General features: G+C 42.4%; 1 protein-coding gene across 1 annotated transcript in view; it reads left to right on the top strand.

Moving 5' to 3' along the window:
* The window catches only part of gbe1b (glucan (1,4-alpha-), branching enzyme 1b), a 393966-nt gene that overhangs the window by 312294 nt on the left and 62655 nt on the right, over positions 1-19017 (top strand). The window lies entirely within an intron of this gene.

Raw genomic sequence — 19017 nt, 5'->3', positions numbered from 1 at the left:
AATCTCTGAAATTGGAAACACCTATCTCCCTCACTAGCTTTAAGCACCAGCTGTCAGAGCAGCTCATAGATTACTGCACCTGTACATAACCCATCTACAATTTAGCCCAAACAACTACCTCTTTACCTACTGTATTTATTTTATTAATTTATTTTGCTCCTTTGCACCCCATTATTTTCTGTCTCTACTTTGCACTTTCTTCCGCTGCAAACCAACCATTCCAGGGTTTTTTTTTAGTTTTATTTTACTTGCTGTGTTGTGTTCAGTTCACCTCCATGGCCTTTTATATTTTTATTTATTTATTTTATTTATTTATACATATATTTGTTTGCCTTCACCTCCCTTATCTCACCTCACTTGCTCACATTGTATATAGACTTATTTTTTTTTTCACTGTATTATTGACTATATGTTTGTTTTACTCCATGTGTAACTATGTGTTGTTGTATGTGTCGAACTGCTTTGCTTTATCTTGGCCAGGTCGCAATTGTAAATGAGAACGTGTTCTCAATTTGCCTACCTGGTTAAATAAAGGTTAAATAAATAAAATAAAAAATCCACAGTAAACTATGACTGTAGTGTTGCTATCCACAGTAAACTATGACTGTAGTGTTGCTATCCACAGTAAACTATGACTGTAGTGTTGTTATCCACAGTAAACTATGACTGTAGTGTTGCTATCCACAGTAAACTATGACTGTAGTGTTGCTATCCACAGTAAACTATGACTGTAGTGTTGCTATCCACAGTAAACTATGACTGTAGTGTTGTTATCCACAGTAAACTATGACTGTAGTGTTGCTATCCACAGTAAACTGTGACTGTAGTGTTGCTATCCACAGTAAACTATGACTGTAGTGTTGTTATCCACAGTAAACTATGACTGTAGTGTTGCTATCCACAGTAAACTATGACTGTAGTGTTGCTATCCACAGTAAACTATGACTGTAGTGTTGCTATCCACAGTAAACTATGACTGTAGTGTTGCTATCCACAGTAAACTATGACTGTAGTGTTGCTATCCACAGTAAACTATGACTGTAGTGTTGTTATCCACAGTAAACTATGACTGTAGTGTTGCTATCCACAGTAAACTATGACTGTAGTGTTGCTATCCACAGTAAAACATAGTAACACTTTACTATTTAACGTTACCTTACTGCTGCTCAAATTTCTGCAATAATGACAGTTGGTTTTGAAAAGGTACTAAGATGTTAGCTGTCTGTACAACAGTCCTCTCTGTACAACAGTCCTCTCTGTACAACAGTCCTCTCTGCATAACAGTCCTCTCTGTACAACAGTCCTCTCTGCACAACAGTCCTCTCTGTGGAGTCTGTGGTACACCAGTCCTCTCTGTGGAGTCTGTTGTACCAGTCCTCTCTGTGGAGTCTGTGGTACACCAGTCCTCTCTGTGGAGTCTGTGGTACCAGTCCTCTCTGTGGAGTCTGTTGTACCACAGTCCTCTCTGTGGAGTCTGTTGTACACCAGTCCTCTCTGTGGAGTCTGTTGTACCATCCTCTCTGTGGAGTCTGTGGTACACCAGTCCTCTCTGTGGAGTCTGTGGTACACCAGTCCTCTCTGTGGAGTCTGTTAGTCTGTTGTACCAGTCCTCTCTGTGGAGTCTGTTAGTCTGTTGTACCACAGTCCTCTCTGTGGAGTCTGTTAGTCTGTGGTACACCAGTCCTCTCTGTGGAGTTTGTTAGTCTGTGGTACACCAGTCTTCTCTGTGGAGTATGTTAGTCTGTTGTACCAGTCCTCTCTGTGGAGTCTGTTAGTCTGTGGTACACCAGTCCTCTCTGTGGAGTCTGTTAGTCTGTGGTACACCAGTCCTCTCTGTGGAGTCTGTTAGTCTGTTGTACCACAGTCATCTCTGTGGAGTCTGTTAGTCTGTGGTACACCAGTCCTCTCTGTGGAGTCTGTTAGTCTGTGGTACACCAGTCCTCTCTGTGGAGTCTGTTAGTCTGTGGTACACCAGTCCTCTCTGTGGAGTCTGTGGTACACCAGTCCTCTCTGTGGAGTCTGTTAGTCTGTGGTACACCAGTCCTCTCTGTGGAGTCTGTTAGTCTGTGGTACCAGTCCTCTCTGTGGAGTCTGTGGTACAGAGGACTGTTGAATATACTGAGCTTCTTCCTTTTGATTGGCATTGTTGAATGTCTCTGTATCTGTCCTGTTTCTGTGCAGTGTGGGAGGATTGTTATTAGTGTGGAGAGATGGTGTGACAGGGAAAGACAATCGTGTGTGTGTGTGTGTGTGTGTGTGTGTGTGTGTGTGTGTGTGTGTGTGTGTGTGTGTGTGTGTGTGTGTGTGTGTGTGTGTGTGTGTGTGTGTGTGTGTGTGTGTGTGTGTGTGTGATTGGCAGTATTGTTTCGTACCTTCTGTAACAGGTAGCTAATGTATTTCATTAGAACTGGCTGTCCATTCCCCACAGACCCACCACTCTCTCTCTTTTTACCCCCCCCCACCCCCACACCCCCTATTTTCTCTCTCCTCTCTCTCTTTCTTCTCTTCCATCTTTACTGAATAAACAACTAGATTCAGTTATATGTTCATGCCTCTTCCCTCCTCCTCCTCTTGTCAACATGTTTCTCTCCTTCCTGGAATTCAATTATGGCGACGGTTGTTTTATGATGTTGTCTTGCCGTCGGATGACGGATTCATTATCTCATCACTCCAGCTGACAGACAGGCTGCCTGGTCGCCTGGCGCTGCTGTTGTTCCATACAGTTACACAGGCTTTCATTGATTCAGACACGCCATTCCACTCTGTTTCTAACCCTGTCTAGTCTCTACCTCCGTCCTGTTGTTTCTTCTCCTCCGCTCCCTCCCTCGCTCCTCCTCCTCTTCCTCTGTCTCCTCTCCTCCTCATCTCCCCATGTCTCCTCTTCCTCCTCTCTCTCTCCTCTCCTCCTCCTCTGTCTCTCCTCTTCTCCACCTTGCCCTGTCTTGCCTCTCCTCCTCCTCTCCCTCTGTGTATGTCCTCTCTCTCTCCTCTCCTCCTCTTCCTCTCCCCTCCTCCTCTCCTCTCCCTCTCTCACTCCTCCTCCTCTCCCTCTCCTCTCCCTCTCTCTCTCCTCCTCCTCTCCCTCTCTCTCCTCTCCTCCCCCTCCTCCTCCTCTCCCCTCCTCCTCCTCCCCCTCATCTCCCTCTCTCCTCTCCTTTCCTCCTCTTCCTCTCCCCTCCCCTCCTCTCCTCCTCCTCCTCTCCCTCTGTGTATGTCTCCTCCTCCTCTTCCCTCCCCTCCTCCTCCTCCCCTCCTTCTCTCCTCTCCTCCTCCTTCTTTCCCTCTGTGTATGTCCTCTCTTCCTCCTCCTCCCCTCCCCTCCCCTCCTCCTCCTCCTCCTCCCTCCTCCTCCTCCTCTCCCTCTGTGTATGTCCTCTCTTCCTCCCTCCTCCTCCTCCTCTCCCTCTGTGTATGTCCTCTCTTCCTCCTCCCCTCCTCCTCCTCCTCCTCCTCTTCTCCTCCTCCTCCTCCTCCTCCTCCTCCTCCTCTGTGTATGTCCCCTCTTCCTTCCTCCTCCTCCTCCTCTCCCTCTGTGTATGTCCTCTCTTCCTCCTCCCCTCCTCCTCCTCCTCCTCCTCCTCCTCTTCCCCTCCTCCTCCTCCTCTTCCTCCTCCTCCTCCTCTCCCTCTGTGTATGTCCCCTCTTCCTCCCTCCTCCTCCTCCTCTCCCTCTGTGTATGTCTCCTCCTCCTCCTCCTCCTCCTCCTCCTCCTCCTCTCCCTCTCTGTATGTCCTCTCTTCCTCCTCCCCTCCTCCTCCTCCTCTTCCCCTCCTCCTCCTCCTCCTCCTCCTCCTCCTCTCCCTCTGTGTATGTCCCCTCTTCCTTCCTCCTCCTCCTCCTCCTCCTCCTCTCCCTCTGTGTATGTCCCCTCTTCCTCCTCCCCTCCTCCTCTCCCTCTGTGTATGTCCCCTCTTCCTCCCTCCTCCTCCTCCTCTCCCTCTGTGTATGTCCCCTCTTCCTCCCTCCTCCTCCTCCTCTCCCTCTGTGTATGTCCTCTCTCTCTCCTCTCCTCCTCTTCCTCTCCCCTCCTCCTCTCCTCTCCCTCTCTCACTCCTCCTCCTCTCCCTCTCCTCTCCCTCTCTCTCTCCTCCTCCTCTCCCTCTCTCTCCTCTCCTCCCCCTCCTCCTCCTCTCCCCTCCTCCTCCTCCCCCTCATCTCCCTCTCTCCTCTCCTTTCCTCCTCTTCCTCTCCCCTCCCCTCCTCTCCTCCTCCTCCTCTCCCTCTGTGTATGTCTCCTCCTCCTCTCCCCTCCCCTCCTCCTCCTCCCCTCCTTCTCTCCTCTCCTCCTCCTTCTTTCCCTCTGTGTATGTCCTCTCTTCCTCCTCCTCCCCTCCCCTCCCCTCCTCCTCCTCCTCCTCCCTCCTCCTCCTCCTCTCCCTCTGTGTATGTCCTCTCTTCCTCCTCCTCCTCCTCCTCCTCTCCCTCTGTGTATGTCCTCTCTTCCTCCTCCCCTCCTCCTCCTCCTCCTCCTCTTCCCCTCCTCCTCCTCCTCCTCCTCCTCTCCCTCTGTGTATGTCCCCTCTTCCTTCCTCCTCCGCCTCCTCTCCCTCTGTGTATGTCCTCTCTTCCTCCTCCCCTCCTCCTCCTCCTCCTCCTCCTCCTCCTCCTCCTCCTCTTCCCCTCCTCCTCCTCCTCCTCCTCCTCTCCCTCTGTGTATGTCCCCTCTTCCTCCCTCCTCCTCCTCCTCTCCCTCTGTGTATGTCCCCTCCTCCTCCTCCTCCTCCTCCTCCTCTCCTCTGTGTATGTCCTCTCTTCCTCCTCCCCTCCTCCTCCTCCTCCTCCTCCTCCTCCTCCTCTTCCCCTCCTCCTCCTCCTCCTCCTCCTCTCCCTCTGTGTATGTCCCCTCTTCCTTCCTCCTCCTCCTCCTCCTCCTCTCCCTCTGTGTATGTCCCCTCTTCCTCCTCCCCTCCTCCTCTCCCTCTGTTTATGTCCCCTCTTCCTCCCTCCTCCTCCTCCTCTCCCTCTGTGTATGTCCCCTCTTCCTCCCTCCTCCTCCTCCTCCTCTCCCTCTGTGTATGTCCCCTCTTCCTCCTCCCCTCCTCCTCCTCCTCTCCCTCTGTGTATGTCCCCTCTTCCTCCTCCCCTCCTCCTCCTCCTCTCCCTCTGTGTATGTCCCCTCTTCCTCCCTCCTCCTCCTCCCATCTGTGTATGTCCCCTCCTCCTCCTCCTCCTCCCCCTCCTCCTCCTCCTCTCCCTCTGTGTATGTCCCCTCTTCCTCCCTCCTCCTCCTCCTCCCCTCTGTGTATGTCCTCTCTTCCTCCCTCCTCCTCTCCCTCTGTGTATGTCCCCTCCTCCTCCTCCCCCTCCTCCTCCTCCTCTCTGTGTATGTCCCCTCTTCCTCCCTCCTCCTCCTCCTCTCTGTGTATGTCCCCTCTTCCTCCCTCCTCCTCTCCTCTTCCTCCCTCCTCCTCCTCCCCTCTGTGTATGTCCTCTCTTCCTCCCTCCTCCTCCTCCTCTCCCTCTGTGTATGTCCCCTCTTCCTCCCTCCTCCTCCTCCCCTCTGTGTATGTCCTCTCTTCCTCCCTCCTCCTCCTCCTCTCCCTCTGTGTATGTCCCCTCTTCCTCCCTCCTCCTCCTCCCCTCTGTGTATGTCCTCTCTTCCTCCCTCCTCCTCCTCCTCTCCCTCTGTGTATGTCCCCTCTTCCTCCCTCCTCCTCCTCCCCTCTGTGTATGTCCTCTCTTCCTCCCCTCCTCCTCCTCCTCTCCCTCTGTGTATGTCCTCTCTTCCTCCCTCCTCCTCCTCCTCTCCCTCTGTGTATGTCCCCTCTTCCTCCTCCCTCCTCCTCCTCCTCTCCCTCTGTGTATGTCCTCTCTTCATCCCTCCTCCTCCTCCTCTCCCTCTGTGTATGTCCCCTCTTCCTCCTCCCCTCCTCCTCTCCCTCTGTGTATGTCCTCTCTTCCTCCCTCCTCCTCCTCCTCTCCCTCTGTGTATGTCCCCTCTTCCTCCTCCCTCCTCCTCCTCCTCTCCCTCTGTGTATGTCCTCTCTTCCTCCTCCCCTCCTCCTCCTCTCCATCTGTGTATGTCCCCTCCTCCTCCTCCTCCTCCTCCTCCTCCTCCTCCTCCTCCTCCTCCTCCTCCTCCTCCTCTCCCTCTGTGTATGTCCCCTCTTCCTCCTCCCTTCTCCTCCTCCTCCTCCTCCTCCTCCTCCTCCTCTCCCTCTGTTAATGTCCCCTCTTCCTCCTCCCTCCTCCTCCTCCTCCTCTTCCCCTCCTCCTCCTCCTCCTCCTCCTCCTCCTCCTCCTCTCCCTCTGTGTATGTCCCCTCTTCCTCCTCCCCTCCTCCTCCTCCTCTCCCTCTGTGTATGTCCCCTCTTCCTCCTCCCCTCCTCCTCCTCCTCTGTGTATGTCCCCTCTTCCTCCCTCCCCCTCCTCCTCTCCCTCTGTGTATGTCCCCTCTTCCTCCTCCCCTCCTCCTCCTCCTCTCCCTCTGTGTATGTCCCCTCTTCCTCCTCCCCTCCTCCTCCTCCTCTCCCTCTGTGTATGTCCCCTCTTCCTCCCTCCTCCTCTCCCTCTCCCTCTGTGTATGTCCTCTCTTCCTCCCTCCTCCTCCTCTGTTCTCAGTCTGTTGTAATTCTTTAAGAAACAGGAAGTTATTCAGGAAAAATAGATTTAGAAGATGATCTCCACCAATGAGTTGTTTTTCTGTTGCCGTGTCAAACAATGGCACCCTATTCCCTATGTGGTGCACTACTTTTGACCAGTTCCCATAGGGTTCACTCTGTGTAGGGAATAGGGTGCCATTTGGAACGTAGTCTCTTCTTTCTTTCCTCTGGAATCATCTGAAAGTTTCTAACTGTTTCTAACTCTCCATTATGAACAAATGTTATAAATATATCCTGCTGAATTAATTCTGCATAACTTACATCTGGAGGAGGAAAACTCTGAGGCTGCAATGAAAGCTCAGGGAGTTGGTTTGTGCAGTAGCTGCTCCCCCCCCCGACTGTCTTTTATGGAGATAATAGATTCCTTTTGGTTCAGCAGCTTTGATGTGGTTTTCTGCATGAAAGAGGGCATCATTTGTGGGGATGCTGGTGAGGGCAACTTGTGAGAGTTTTGTCTTAGTTTGTCACCAACACTGTTGTTCAACGTTAAATCGTGTTACCTTGATAAAAAGGTGGGTCGCGGTGGCCTTGTTTTGATGTTGACGTACAACTGGAAATTAAATTAACTTCAGATTAGAGTATACAGCGATAGTATTTAATAGTGGATTAAACATTGATTAATTATGTGTCTCTATTGAAAAATATACTATTTTCTTGGGTGAATACAGGTAGAATCAATTTTTTTGCATATGTATTTAATGATGATTCCTTCGGAATAGATATAAACTAATTATATTGGTTTATGGGAAGGTAAATGGTGTTTAAATCCCCCTAAGGTCGATGTCCTCACCTCCGTGGAAATCTAATTAGCATAATACAAAAATCCCCATAAGAATCGGTCAGTTTAAGCTCGAGAGATCTGTTGTTTTTTTTTGCATTTGGATGTTTCTCAATCCACTCTCGCACTTCCTCATCTGAGGGGAAAAGTGCCAGAGCTAGAGTGGTGTTTGTCAGACCATGAGGCAACCCAAGAATCGGTCTTACACAATCGTCTGTAGCATCCGAACGGTTTGGCTTGCAAAACTATTATGACCCCTCTATGGAAAGGTGAGACTCACAAACATGGACATTTCTGTTGTTTTACTCTTTACGAGACTCGTCTGAAGGTCCCTCGGTACCAGTTAAAATGTTTTTTTAATGGAAGTATAGTATATGGAGACTGTTTAGTGCCAAAAATGAGGGGTTAAATACATGTAGAAATGTTTTTATTAATATTTCCTGATCTTTCTTCTATCTCTCAGATATAGGACAGACACTGCAGAACAAACTTCCTTTAGAGATGTGTTTTTGGGGGTTGACTATCTGTGTAGTGAATCTGCATTTGAATGGGTTAATAGCAGTAAGGCCAAATACAATTTTTCATCAAATAATTGTTTTATATATTTTGGGGGGGATACTTCAAGTGGTCAAATAGCAAAATGATCCTTGGTATGACCTTCTTAAAGCAATTCATATAGTTTAATAGAACCCCTCGCCCAGGTTTAGAAAACTGTGCAGTATTTTGTTTTTGTATGTATTATTTCTTACATTGTTAGCCCAGAAAATCTGAAGTGTTATTACATACAACGGGATGAACTATTGGATATAAAAGCGATGTTAATTTACCAACATTACGACCAGGAATACGTCTTTCCCGAAGTGGAGCCTTTGTTCAGACCTCCACCCTGGACATTGGATCTTATCCCAGAGGCCGACCCAAAACAACGTCGACGCAGGAGAGGCAGACGGAGCGGCCTCCTGGTCAGACTTCGAAGACGTGCACACCGCCCACCGCTTCCGAGTATATTACTCGCCAATGTCCAGTCTCTAGACAACAAAGTGGACGAAATTATGGCAAGGGTTGCCTTCCAGAGAGACATCAGAGATTGTAACATTCTCTGCTTCAAGGAAACATGGCTCTCTCGGGATGTGTTGTCCGAGTCGATACAGCCACCCGGTTTCTTCATGTGTCGCGCCGACAGAAACAAACACCTCTCTGGTAAGAAGAAGGGCGGGGGTGTATGCTTCATGATTAACGACTCATGGTGTAATCACAACAACACACAGGAACTCAAGTCCTTTTGTTCACCTGACCTAGAATTCCTTACAATCAAATGCCGACCACATTATCTCCCAAGAGAATCCTCTTCGATTATAGTCACAGCCGTGTATACAAGGCCCTCCCCCGCCCTCCATTCGGCAAATCCGACCATGACTCCATCATCGTGTATATCCCCCCCAAGCAGATACCTCGACGGCCCTGAAACAACTTCACTGGACTCTATGTAAACTGGAAACCATATATCCTGAGGCTGCATTTATTGTAGCTGGGGATTTTACCAAGGCTAATTTGAGAACAAGGCTACCTAAATTCTATCAGCACATTGACTGTAGCATCCGCATGGGCCATACACTGGATCAATGCTACTCTAACTTCCGCTATGCATACAAGGCCCTCCCCCGCCCTCCATTCGGCAAATCCGACCATGACTCCATCTTGCTCCTACCATCCTATAGGCAAAAACTTAAACAGGATGTAGCCGTGACTAGAACCATTCAACGCTGGTCTGACCAATCGGAATCTATGCTTCAAGATTGTTTTGATCACGTGGATCAATGTTCCGGGAAGCCTCAGACAATAACATTGATTTATACGCTGACTCAGTGAGTGACTTTGTAAGGAAGTGCATTGGAGATGTTGTATGCACTGTGACTATTAAATCCTACCCCAACCCGAAACCGTGGATAGACGGTGGTATTCGTGCAAAACTGAAAGCCCAAACCACCGCATTCAAGATGCGGGAAAGATGTCGGGACTATAAACAGTATAGTTATTCCCTATGCAAGGCAATCAAACAAGCGAAATGTTAGTATGGGGACAAAGTGGAGTCGCAATTCAACGGCTCAGACACAGGCAATTATAGACTACAAAAGGAAAACCAGCCACGTCATGGACACCGACGACAGGCTTCCAGACAAACTAAACACCTTCTTTGCCCGCTTTGAGGAGATTACGGTGTCACTGACGCGGCCCACTACCAAGGACTGCGGCCCCCCCTCTCCTTCTCCGTGGCCGATGTGAGTAAGACATTTAAACGTGTTAACCCTCGCAAGGCAGCTGGCCCAGACGGCATCCCTAGCCGCGTCCTCAGTATATTTGCACATTGGGTCAATACAGCTGCATCAGACAACATCCATTCACATCAGCACTGTTATTTAACCCTTTCTCCTATGCTGAGTCTCCTCCAACACATCAATTGCTCCCTATCCCAGTCTGCTGTCCCCACATGCTTCAAGATGGCCACCATTGTTCCTGTACCAAGGAAGTCAAAGATAACTGAACTAAATGACTCCACGCAGCACTCACTTCTGTCATCATGAAGTGCTTTGAGAGACTAGTCAAGGATCATATCACCTCCACCTTACATGTCACCCTAGACCCACTTCAGTTTGCATACCGCCCCAACAGGCCAAATAGTTCAATCTTGGTTTCATCAGACCAGAGAATCTTGTTTCTCATGGTCTGAGAGTCCTTTAGGTGCCTTTAGTCAAAACTCCAAGCGGGCTGTCATGTGCCTTTTCCTGAGTGGCTTCTGTCTGGCCATTACCATAAAGGCCTGATTGGTCGAGTGCTGCAGAGGTGATTGTCTTTCTGGAAGGTTCTCCCATCTTGTCAGAGTGACCATCGGGTTCTTGGTCACCTTCCTGACCAAGGCCCTTCTCCCCCGATCGCTCAGTTTGGCCGGGTGGCCAGCTCTAGGAAGAGTCTTTGTGGTTCCAAACTTCTTACATTTAAGAATGATGGAGGCCATTGTGTTCAATGCTGCAGAATTTTTGGGGGTTCACTTCCCCCCTCGACACAATCCTGTCTCAGAGCTCTACAGACAATTCCTTCGATCTCATAGCTTGGTTTTTGCTCTGACATGCACTGTCAACTGTGGGACCTTATATAAATAGGTGTGTATCTTTCCAAATCATGTCCAATCAATTGAATTTACCACAGGTGGACTCCAATCAAGTTGTAGAAACATCTCAAGGATGATCAATGGAAACAGGATGCACCTGAGCTCAATTTCACGTCTCATAGCAAAGGGTCTGAATACTTATGTAAATAAGGTATTATTATTATTATTTATTTTTTTTGCAAACATTTCTAAAAACCTGTTTTCACTTCGTCATTATGGGGTTTTGTGTGTAGATTGATGAGGAAAAAATATAATTTAATACATTTTGGAATAAAGCCGTAATGTAACAAAATGCAGGAAAAGTCAAGGGTTCTGAATACTTTCCGAATGCACTGTAGGACAGACACTTCAGAACAAACTTCCTTTCGGTTATTTGATGGATTATCTGTTATTCAATGTGTTTCTATTGGCTAATAGCAGTAAGGACTATCTGTTATTCATTGTGTTTCTATTGGCTAATAGCAGTAAGGACTATCTGTTATTCATTGTGTTTCTATTGGCTAATAGCAGTAAGGATTATCTGTTATTCAATGTGTTTCTATTGGCTAATAGCAGTAAGGACTATCTGTTATTCAATGTGTTTCTATTGGCTAATAGCAGTAAGGACTATCTGTTGTTCAATGTGTTTCTATTGGCTAATAGCAGTAAGGACTATCTGTTATTCAATGTGTTTCTATTGGCTAATAGCAGTAAGGACTATCTGTTATTCAATGTGTTTCTATTGGCTAATAGCAGTAAGGATTATCTGTTATTCATTGTGTTTCTATTGGCTAATAGCAGTAAGGACTATCTGTTATTCAATGTGTTTCTATTGGCTAATAGCAGTAAGGACTATCTGTTATTCAATGTGTTTCTATTGGCTAATAGCAGTAAGGACTATCTGTTATTCATTGTGTTTCTATTGGCTAATAGCAGTAAGGACTATCTGTTATTCATTGTGTTTCTATTGGCTAATAGCAGTAAGGACTATCTGTTATTCATTGTGTTTCTATTGGCTAATAGCAGTAAGGACTATCTGTTATTCAATGTGTTTCTATTGGCTAATAGCACTAAGGACTATCTGTTATTCAATGTGTTTCTATTGGCTAATAGCAGTAAGGACTATCTGTTATTCATTGTGTTTCTATTGGCTAATAGCAGTAAGGACTATCTGTTATTCATTGTGTTTCTATTGGCTAATAGCAGTAAGGACTATCTGTTATTCATTGTGTTTCTATTGGCTAATAGCAGTAAGGACTATCTGTTATTCAATGTGTTTCTATTGGCTAATAGCAGTAAGGACTATCTGTTATTCAATGTGTTTCTATTGGCTAATAGCAGTAAGGACTATCTGTTATTCAATGTGTTTCTATTGGCTAATAGCAGTAAGGACTATCTGTTATTCAATGTGTTTCTATTGGCTAATAGCAGTAAGGACTATCTGTTATTCAATGTGTTTCTATTGGCTAATAGCAGTAAGGACTATCTGTTGTTCAATGTGTTTCTATTGGCTAATAGCAGTAAGGACTATCTGTTATTCAATGTGTTTCTATTGGCTAATAGCAGTAAGGACTATCTGTTATTCAATGTGTTTCTATTGGCTAATAGCAGTAAGGACTATCTGTTATTCAATGTGTTTCTATTGGCTAATAGCAGTAAGGATTATCTGTTGTTCAATGTGTTTCTATTGGCTAATAGCAGTAAGGACTATCTGTTATTCAATGTGTTTCTATTGGCTAATAGCAGTAAGGATTATCTGTTGTTCAATGTGTTTCTATTGGCTAATAGCAGTAAGGACTATCTGTTATTCATTGTGTTTCTATTGGCTAATAGTAGTAAGGACTATCTGTTATTCAATGTGTTTCTATTGGCTAATAGCAGTAAGGACTATCTGTTATCCAATGTGTTTCTATTGGCTAATAGCAGTAAGGACTATCTGTTATTCATTGTGTTTCTATTGGCTAATAGCAGTAAGGACTATCTGTTATTCAATGTGTTTCTATTGGCTAATAGCAGTAAGGACTATCTGTTATTCATTGTGTTTCTATTGGCTAATAGCAGTAAGGACTATCTGTTATTCAATGTGTTTCTATTGGCTAATAGCAGTAAGGACTATCTGTTATTCATTGTGTTTCTATTGGCTAATAGCAGTAAGGACTATCTGTTATTCAATGTGTTTCTATTGGCTAATAGCAGTAAGGATTATCTGTTGTTCAATGTGTTTCTATTGGCTAATAGCAGTAAGGACTATCTGTTATTCATTGTGTTTCTGTTGGCTAATAGTAGTAAGGACTATCTGTTATTCAATGTGTTTCTATTGGCTAATAGCAGTAAGGACTATCTGTTATTCAATGTGTTTCTATTGGCTAATAGCAGTAAGGACTATCTGTTATTCATTGTGTTTCTATTGGCTAATAGCAGTAAGGACTATCTGTTATTCAATGTGTTTCTATTGGCTAATAGCAGTAAGGACTATCAGTTATTCAATGTGTTTCTATTGGCTAATAGCAGTAAGGACTATCTGTTATTCATTGTGTTTCTATTGGCTAATAGCAGTAAGGACTATCTGTTATTCATTGTGTTTCTATTGGCTAATAGCAGTAAGGACTATCTGTTATTCATTGTGTTTCTATTGGCTAATAGCAGTAAGGACTATCTGTTATTCAATGTGTTTCTATTGGCTAATAGCAGTAAGGACTATCTGTTATTCAATGTGTTTCTATTGGCTAATAGCAGTAAGGACTATCTGTTATTCAATGTGTTTCTATTGGCTAATAGCAGTAAGGACTATCTGTTATTCAATGTGTTTCTATTGGCTAATAGCAGTAAGGACTATCTGTTATTCAATGTGTTTCTATTGGCTAATAGCAGTAAGGATTATCTGTTATTCATTGTGTTTCTATTGGCTAATAGCAGTAAGGACTATCTGTTATTCAATGTGTTTCTATTGGCTAATAGCAGTAAGGACTATCTGTTATTCAATGTGTTTCTATTGGCTAATAGCAGTAAGGACTATCTGTTATTCATTGTGTTTCTATTGGCTAATAGCAGTAATGACTATCTGTTATTCATTGTGTTTCTATTGGCTAATAGCAGTAAGGACTATCTGTTGTTCAATGTGTTTCTATTGGCTAATAGCAGTAAGGACTATCTGTTATTCAATGTGTTTCTATTGGCTAATAGCACTAAGGACTATCTGTTATTCAATGTGTTTCTATTGGCTAATAGCAGTAAGGACTATCTGTTATTCATTGTGTTTCTATTGGCTAATAGCAGTAAGGACTATCTGTTATTCATTGTGTTTCTATTGGCTAATAGCAGTAAGGACTATCTGTTATTCATTGTGTTTCTATTGGCTAATAGCAGTAAGGACTATCTGTTATTCAATGTGTTTCTATTGGCTAATAGCAGTAAGGACTATCTGTTATTCAATGTGTTTCTATTGGCTAATAGCAGTAAGGACTATCTGTTATTCAATGTGTTTCTATTGGCTAATAGCAGTAAGGACTATCTGTTATTCAATGTGTTTCTATTGGCTAATAGCAGTAAGGACTATCTGTTATTCAATGTGTTTCTATTGGCTAATAGCAGTAAGGACTATCTGTTGTTCAATGTGTTTCTATTGGCTAATAGCAGTAAGGACTATCTGTTATTCAATGTGTTTCTATTGGCTAATAGCAGTAAGGACTATCTGTTATTCAATGTGTTTCTATTGGCTAATAGCAGTAAGGACTATCTGTTATTCAATGTGTTTCTATTGGCTAATAGCAGTAAGGATTATCTGTTGTTCAATGTGTTTCTATTGGCTAATAGCAGTAAGGACTATCTGTTATTCAATGTGTTTCTATTGGCTAATAGCAGTAAGGATTATCTGTTGTTCAATGTGTTTCTATTGGCTAATAGCAGTAAGGACTATCTGTTATTCATTGTGTTTCTATTGGCTAATAGTAGTAAGGACTATCTGTTATTCAATGTGTTTCTATTGGCTAATAGCAGTAAGGACTATCTGTTATTCATTGTGTTTCTATTGGCTAATAGCAGTAAGGACTATCTGTTATTCATTGTGTTTCTATTGGCTAATAGCAGTAAGGACTATCTGTTATTCAATGTGTTTCTATTGGCTAATAGCAGTAAGGACTATCTGTTATTCAATGTGTTTCTATTGGCTAATAGCAGTAAGGACTATCTGTTATTCAATGTGTTTCTATTGGCTAATAGCAGTAAGGACTATCTGTTATTCAATGTGTTTCTATTGGCTAATAGCAGTAAGGACTATCTGTTATTCAATGTGTTTCTATTGGCTAATAGCAGTAAGGACTATCTGTTGTTCAATGTGTTTCTATTGGCTAATAGCAGTAAGGACTATCTGTTATTCAATGTGTTTCTATTGGCTAATAGCAGTAAGGACTATCTGTTATTCAATGTGTTTCTATTGGCTAATAGCAGTAAGGACTATCTGTTATTCAATGTGTTTCTATTGGCTAATAGCAGTAAGGATTATCTGTTGTTCAATGTGTTTCTATTGGCTAATAGCAGTAAGGACTATCTGTTATTCAATGTGTTTCTATTGGCTAATAGCAGTAAGGATTATCTGTTGTTCAATGTGTTTCTATTGGCTAATAGCAGTAAGGACTATCTGTTATTCATTGTGTTTCTATTGGCTAATAGTAGTAAGGACTATCTGTTATTCAATGTGTTTCTATTGGCTAATAGCAGTAAGGACTATCTGTTATTCAATGTGTTTCTATTGGCTAATAGCAGTAAGGACTATCTGTTATTCATTGTGTTTCTATTGGCTAATAGCAGTAAGGACTATCTGTTATTCAATGTGTTTCTATTGGCTAATAGCAGTAAGGACTATCTGTTATTCATTGTGTTTCTATTGGCTAATAGCAGTAAGGACTATCTGTTATTCAATGTGTTTCTATTGGCTAATAGCAGTAAGGACTATCTGTTATTCATTGTGTTTCTATTGGCTAATAGCAGTAAGGACTATCTGTTATTCAATGTGTTTCTATTGGCTAATAGCAGTAAGGATTATCTGTTGTTCAATGTGTTTCTATTGGCTAATAGCAGTAAGGACTATCTGTTATTCATTGTGTTTCTGTTGGCTAATAGTAGTAAGGACTATCTGTTATTCAATGTGTTTCTATTGGCTAATAGCAGTAAGGACTATCTGTTATTCAATGTGTTTCTATTGGCTAATAGCAGTAAGGACTATCTGTTATTCATTGTGTTTCTATTGGCTAATAGCAGTAAGGACTATCTGTTATTCAATGTGTTTCTATTGGCTAATAGCAGTAAGGACTATCAGTTATTCAATGTGTTTCTATTGGCTAATAGCAGTAAGGACTATCTGTTATTCATTGTGTTTCTATTGGCTAATAGCAGTAAGGACTATCTGTTATTCATTGTGTTTCTATTGGCTAATAGCAGTAAGGACTATCTGTTATTCATTGTGTTTCTATTGGCTAATAGCAGTAAGGACTATCTGTTATTCAATGTGTTTCTATTGGCTAATAGCAGTAAGGACTATCTGTTATTCAATGTGTTTCTATTGGCTAATAGCAGTAAGGACTATCTGTTATTCAATGTGTTTCTATTGGCTAATAGCAGTAAGGACTATCTGTTATTCAATGTGTTTCTATTGGCTAATAGCAGTAAGGACTATCTGTTATTCAATGTGTTTCTATTGGCTAATAGCAGTAAGGATTATCTGTTATTCATTGTGTTTCTATTGGCTAATAGCAGTAAGGACTATCTGTTATTCAATGTGTTTCTATTGGCTAATAGCAGTAAGGACTATCTGTTATTCAATGTGTTTCTATTGGCTAATAGCAGTAAGGACTATCTGTTATTCATTGTGTTTCTATTGGCTAATAGCAGTAATGACTATCTGTTATTCATTGTGTTTCTATTGGCTAATAGCAGTAAGGACTATCTGTTGTTCAATGTGTTTCTATTGGCTAATAGCAGTAAGGACTATCTGTTATTCAATGTGTTTCTATTGGCTAATAGCACTAAGGACTATCTGTTATTCAATGTGTTTCTATTGGCTAATAGCAGTAAGGACTATCTGTTATTCATTGTGTTTCTATTGGCTAATAGCAGTAAGGACTATCTGTTATTCATTGTGTTTCTATTGGCTAATAGCAGTAAGGACTATCTGTTATTCATTGTGTTTCTATTGGCTAATAGCAGTAAGGACTATCTGTTATTCAATGTGTTTCTATTGGCTAATAGCAGTAAGGACTATCTGTTATTCAATGTGTTTCTATTGGCTAATAGCAGTAAGGACTATCTGTTATTCAATGTGTTTCTATTGGCTAATAGCAGTAAGGACTATCTGTTATTCAATGTGTTTCTATTGGCTAATAGCAGTAAGGACTATCTGTTATTCAATGTGTTTCTATTGGCTAATAGCAGTAAGGACTATCTGTTGTTCAATGTGTTTCTATTGGCTAATAGCAGTAAGGACTATCTGTTATTCAATGTGTTTCTATTGGCTAATAGCAGTAAGGACTATCTGTTATTCAATGTGTTTCTATTGGCTAATAGCAGTAAGGACTATCTGTTATTCAATGTGTTTCTATTGGCTAATAGCAGTAAGGATTATCTGTTGTTCAATGTGTTTCTATTGGCTAATAGCAGTAAGGACTATCTGTTATTCAATGTGTTTCTATTGGCTAATAGCAGTAAGGATTATCTGTTGTTCAATGTGTTTCTATTGGCTAATAGCAGTAAGGACTATCTGTTATTCATTGTGTTTCTATTGGCTAATAGTAGTAAGGACTATCTGTTATTCAATGTGTTTCTATTGGCTAATAGCAGTAAGGACTATCTGTTATTCAATGTGTTTCTATTGGCTAATAGCAGTAAGGACTATCTGTTATTCATTGTGTTTCTATTGGCTAATAGCAGTAAGGACTATCTGTTATTCAATGTGTTTCTATTGGCTAATAGCAGTAAGGACTATCTGTTATTCATTGTGTTTCTATTGGCTAATAGCAGTAAGGACTATCTGTTATTCAATGTGTTTCTATTGGCTAATAGCAGTAAGGACTATCTGTTATTCATTGTGTTTCTATTGGCTAATAGCAGTAAGGACTATCTGTTATTCAATGTGTTTCTATTGGCTAATAGCAGTAAGGATTATCTGTTGTTCAATGTGTTTCTATTGGCTAATAGCAGTAAGGACTATCTGTTATTCATTGTGTTTCTATTGGCTAATAGTAGTAAGGACTATCTGTTATTCAATGTGTTTCTATTGGCTAATAGCAGTAAGGACTATCTGTTATTCAATGTGTTTCTATTGGCTAATAGCAGTAAGGACTATCTGTTATTCATTGTGTTTCTATTGGCTAATAGCAGTAAGGACTATCTGTTATTCAATGTGTTTCTATTGGCTAATAGCAGTAAGGACTATCAGTTATTCAATGTGTTTCTATTGGCTAATAGCAGTAAGGACTATCTGTTATTCATTGTGTTTCTATTGGCTAATAGCAGTAAGGACTATCTGTTATTCATTGTGTTTCTTTTGGCTAATAGCAGTAAGGACTATCTGTTATTCATTGTGTTTCTATTGGCTAATAGCAGTAAGGACTATCTGTTATTCAATGTGTTTCTATTGGCTAATAGCAGTAAGGACTATCTGTTATTCAATGTGTTTCTATTGGCTAATAGCAGTAAGGACTATCTGTTATTCAATGTGTTTCTATTGGCTAATAGCAGTAAGGACTATCTGTTATTCATTGTGTTTCTATTGGCTAATAGCAGTAAGGACTATCTGTTATTCAATGTGTTTCTATTGGCTAATAGCAGTAAGGACTATCAGTTATTCAATGTGTTTCTATTGGCTAATAGCAGTAAGGACTATCTGTTATTCATTGTGTTTCTATTGGCTAATAGCAGTAAGGACTATCTGTTATTCATTGTGTTTCTATTGGCTAATAGCAGTAAGGACTATCTGTTATTCAATGTGTTTCTATTGGCTAATAGCACTAAGGACTATCTGTTATTCATTGTGTTTCTATTGGCTAATAGCAGTAAGGACTATCTGTTATTCATTGTGTTTCTATTGGCTAATAGCAGTAAGGACTATCTGTTATTCATTGTGTTTCTATTGGCTAATAGCAGTAAGGACTATCTGTTATTCATTGTGTTTCTATTGGCTAATAGCAGTAAGGACTATCTGTTGTTCAATGTGTTTCTATTGGCTAATAGCAGTAAGGACTATCTGTTATTCAATGTGTTTCTATTGGCTAATAGCAGTAAGGACTATCTGTTATTCAATGTGTTTCTATTGGCTAATAGCAGTAAGGACTATCTGTTATGCAATGTGTTTCTATTGGCTAATAGTAGTAAGGACTATCTGTTATTCAATGTGTTTCTATTGGCTAATAGCAGTAAGGACTATCTGTTATTCAATGTGTTTCTATTGGCTAATAGCAGTAAGGACTATCTGTTATTCAATGTGTTTCTATTGGCTAATA

The sequence above is a fragment of the Salvelinus alpinus genome, chromosome 21 (genome assembly GCF_045679555.1).
Source record: "Salvelinus alpinus chromosome 21, SLU_Salpinus.1, whole genome shotgun sequence".
NCBI classification, from domain to species: Eukaryota; Metazoa; Chordata; class Actinopteri; order Salmoniformes; family Salmonidae; genus Salvelinus; species Salvelinus alpinus.
The sequence above is the reverse complement of the archived record's forward strand: the minus strand, read 5'-3'. Positions and strand labels throughout refer to the sequence as shown.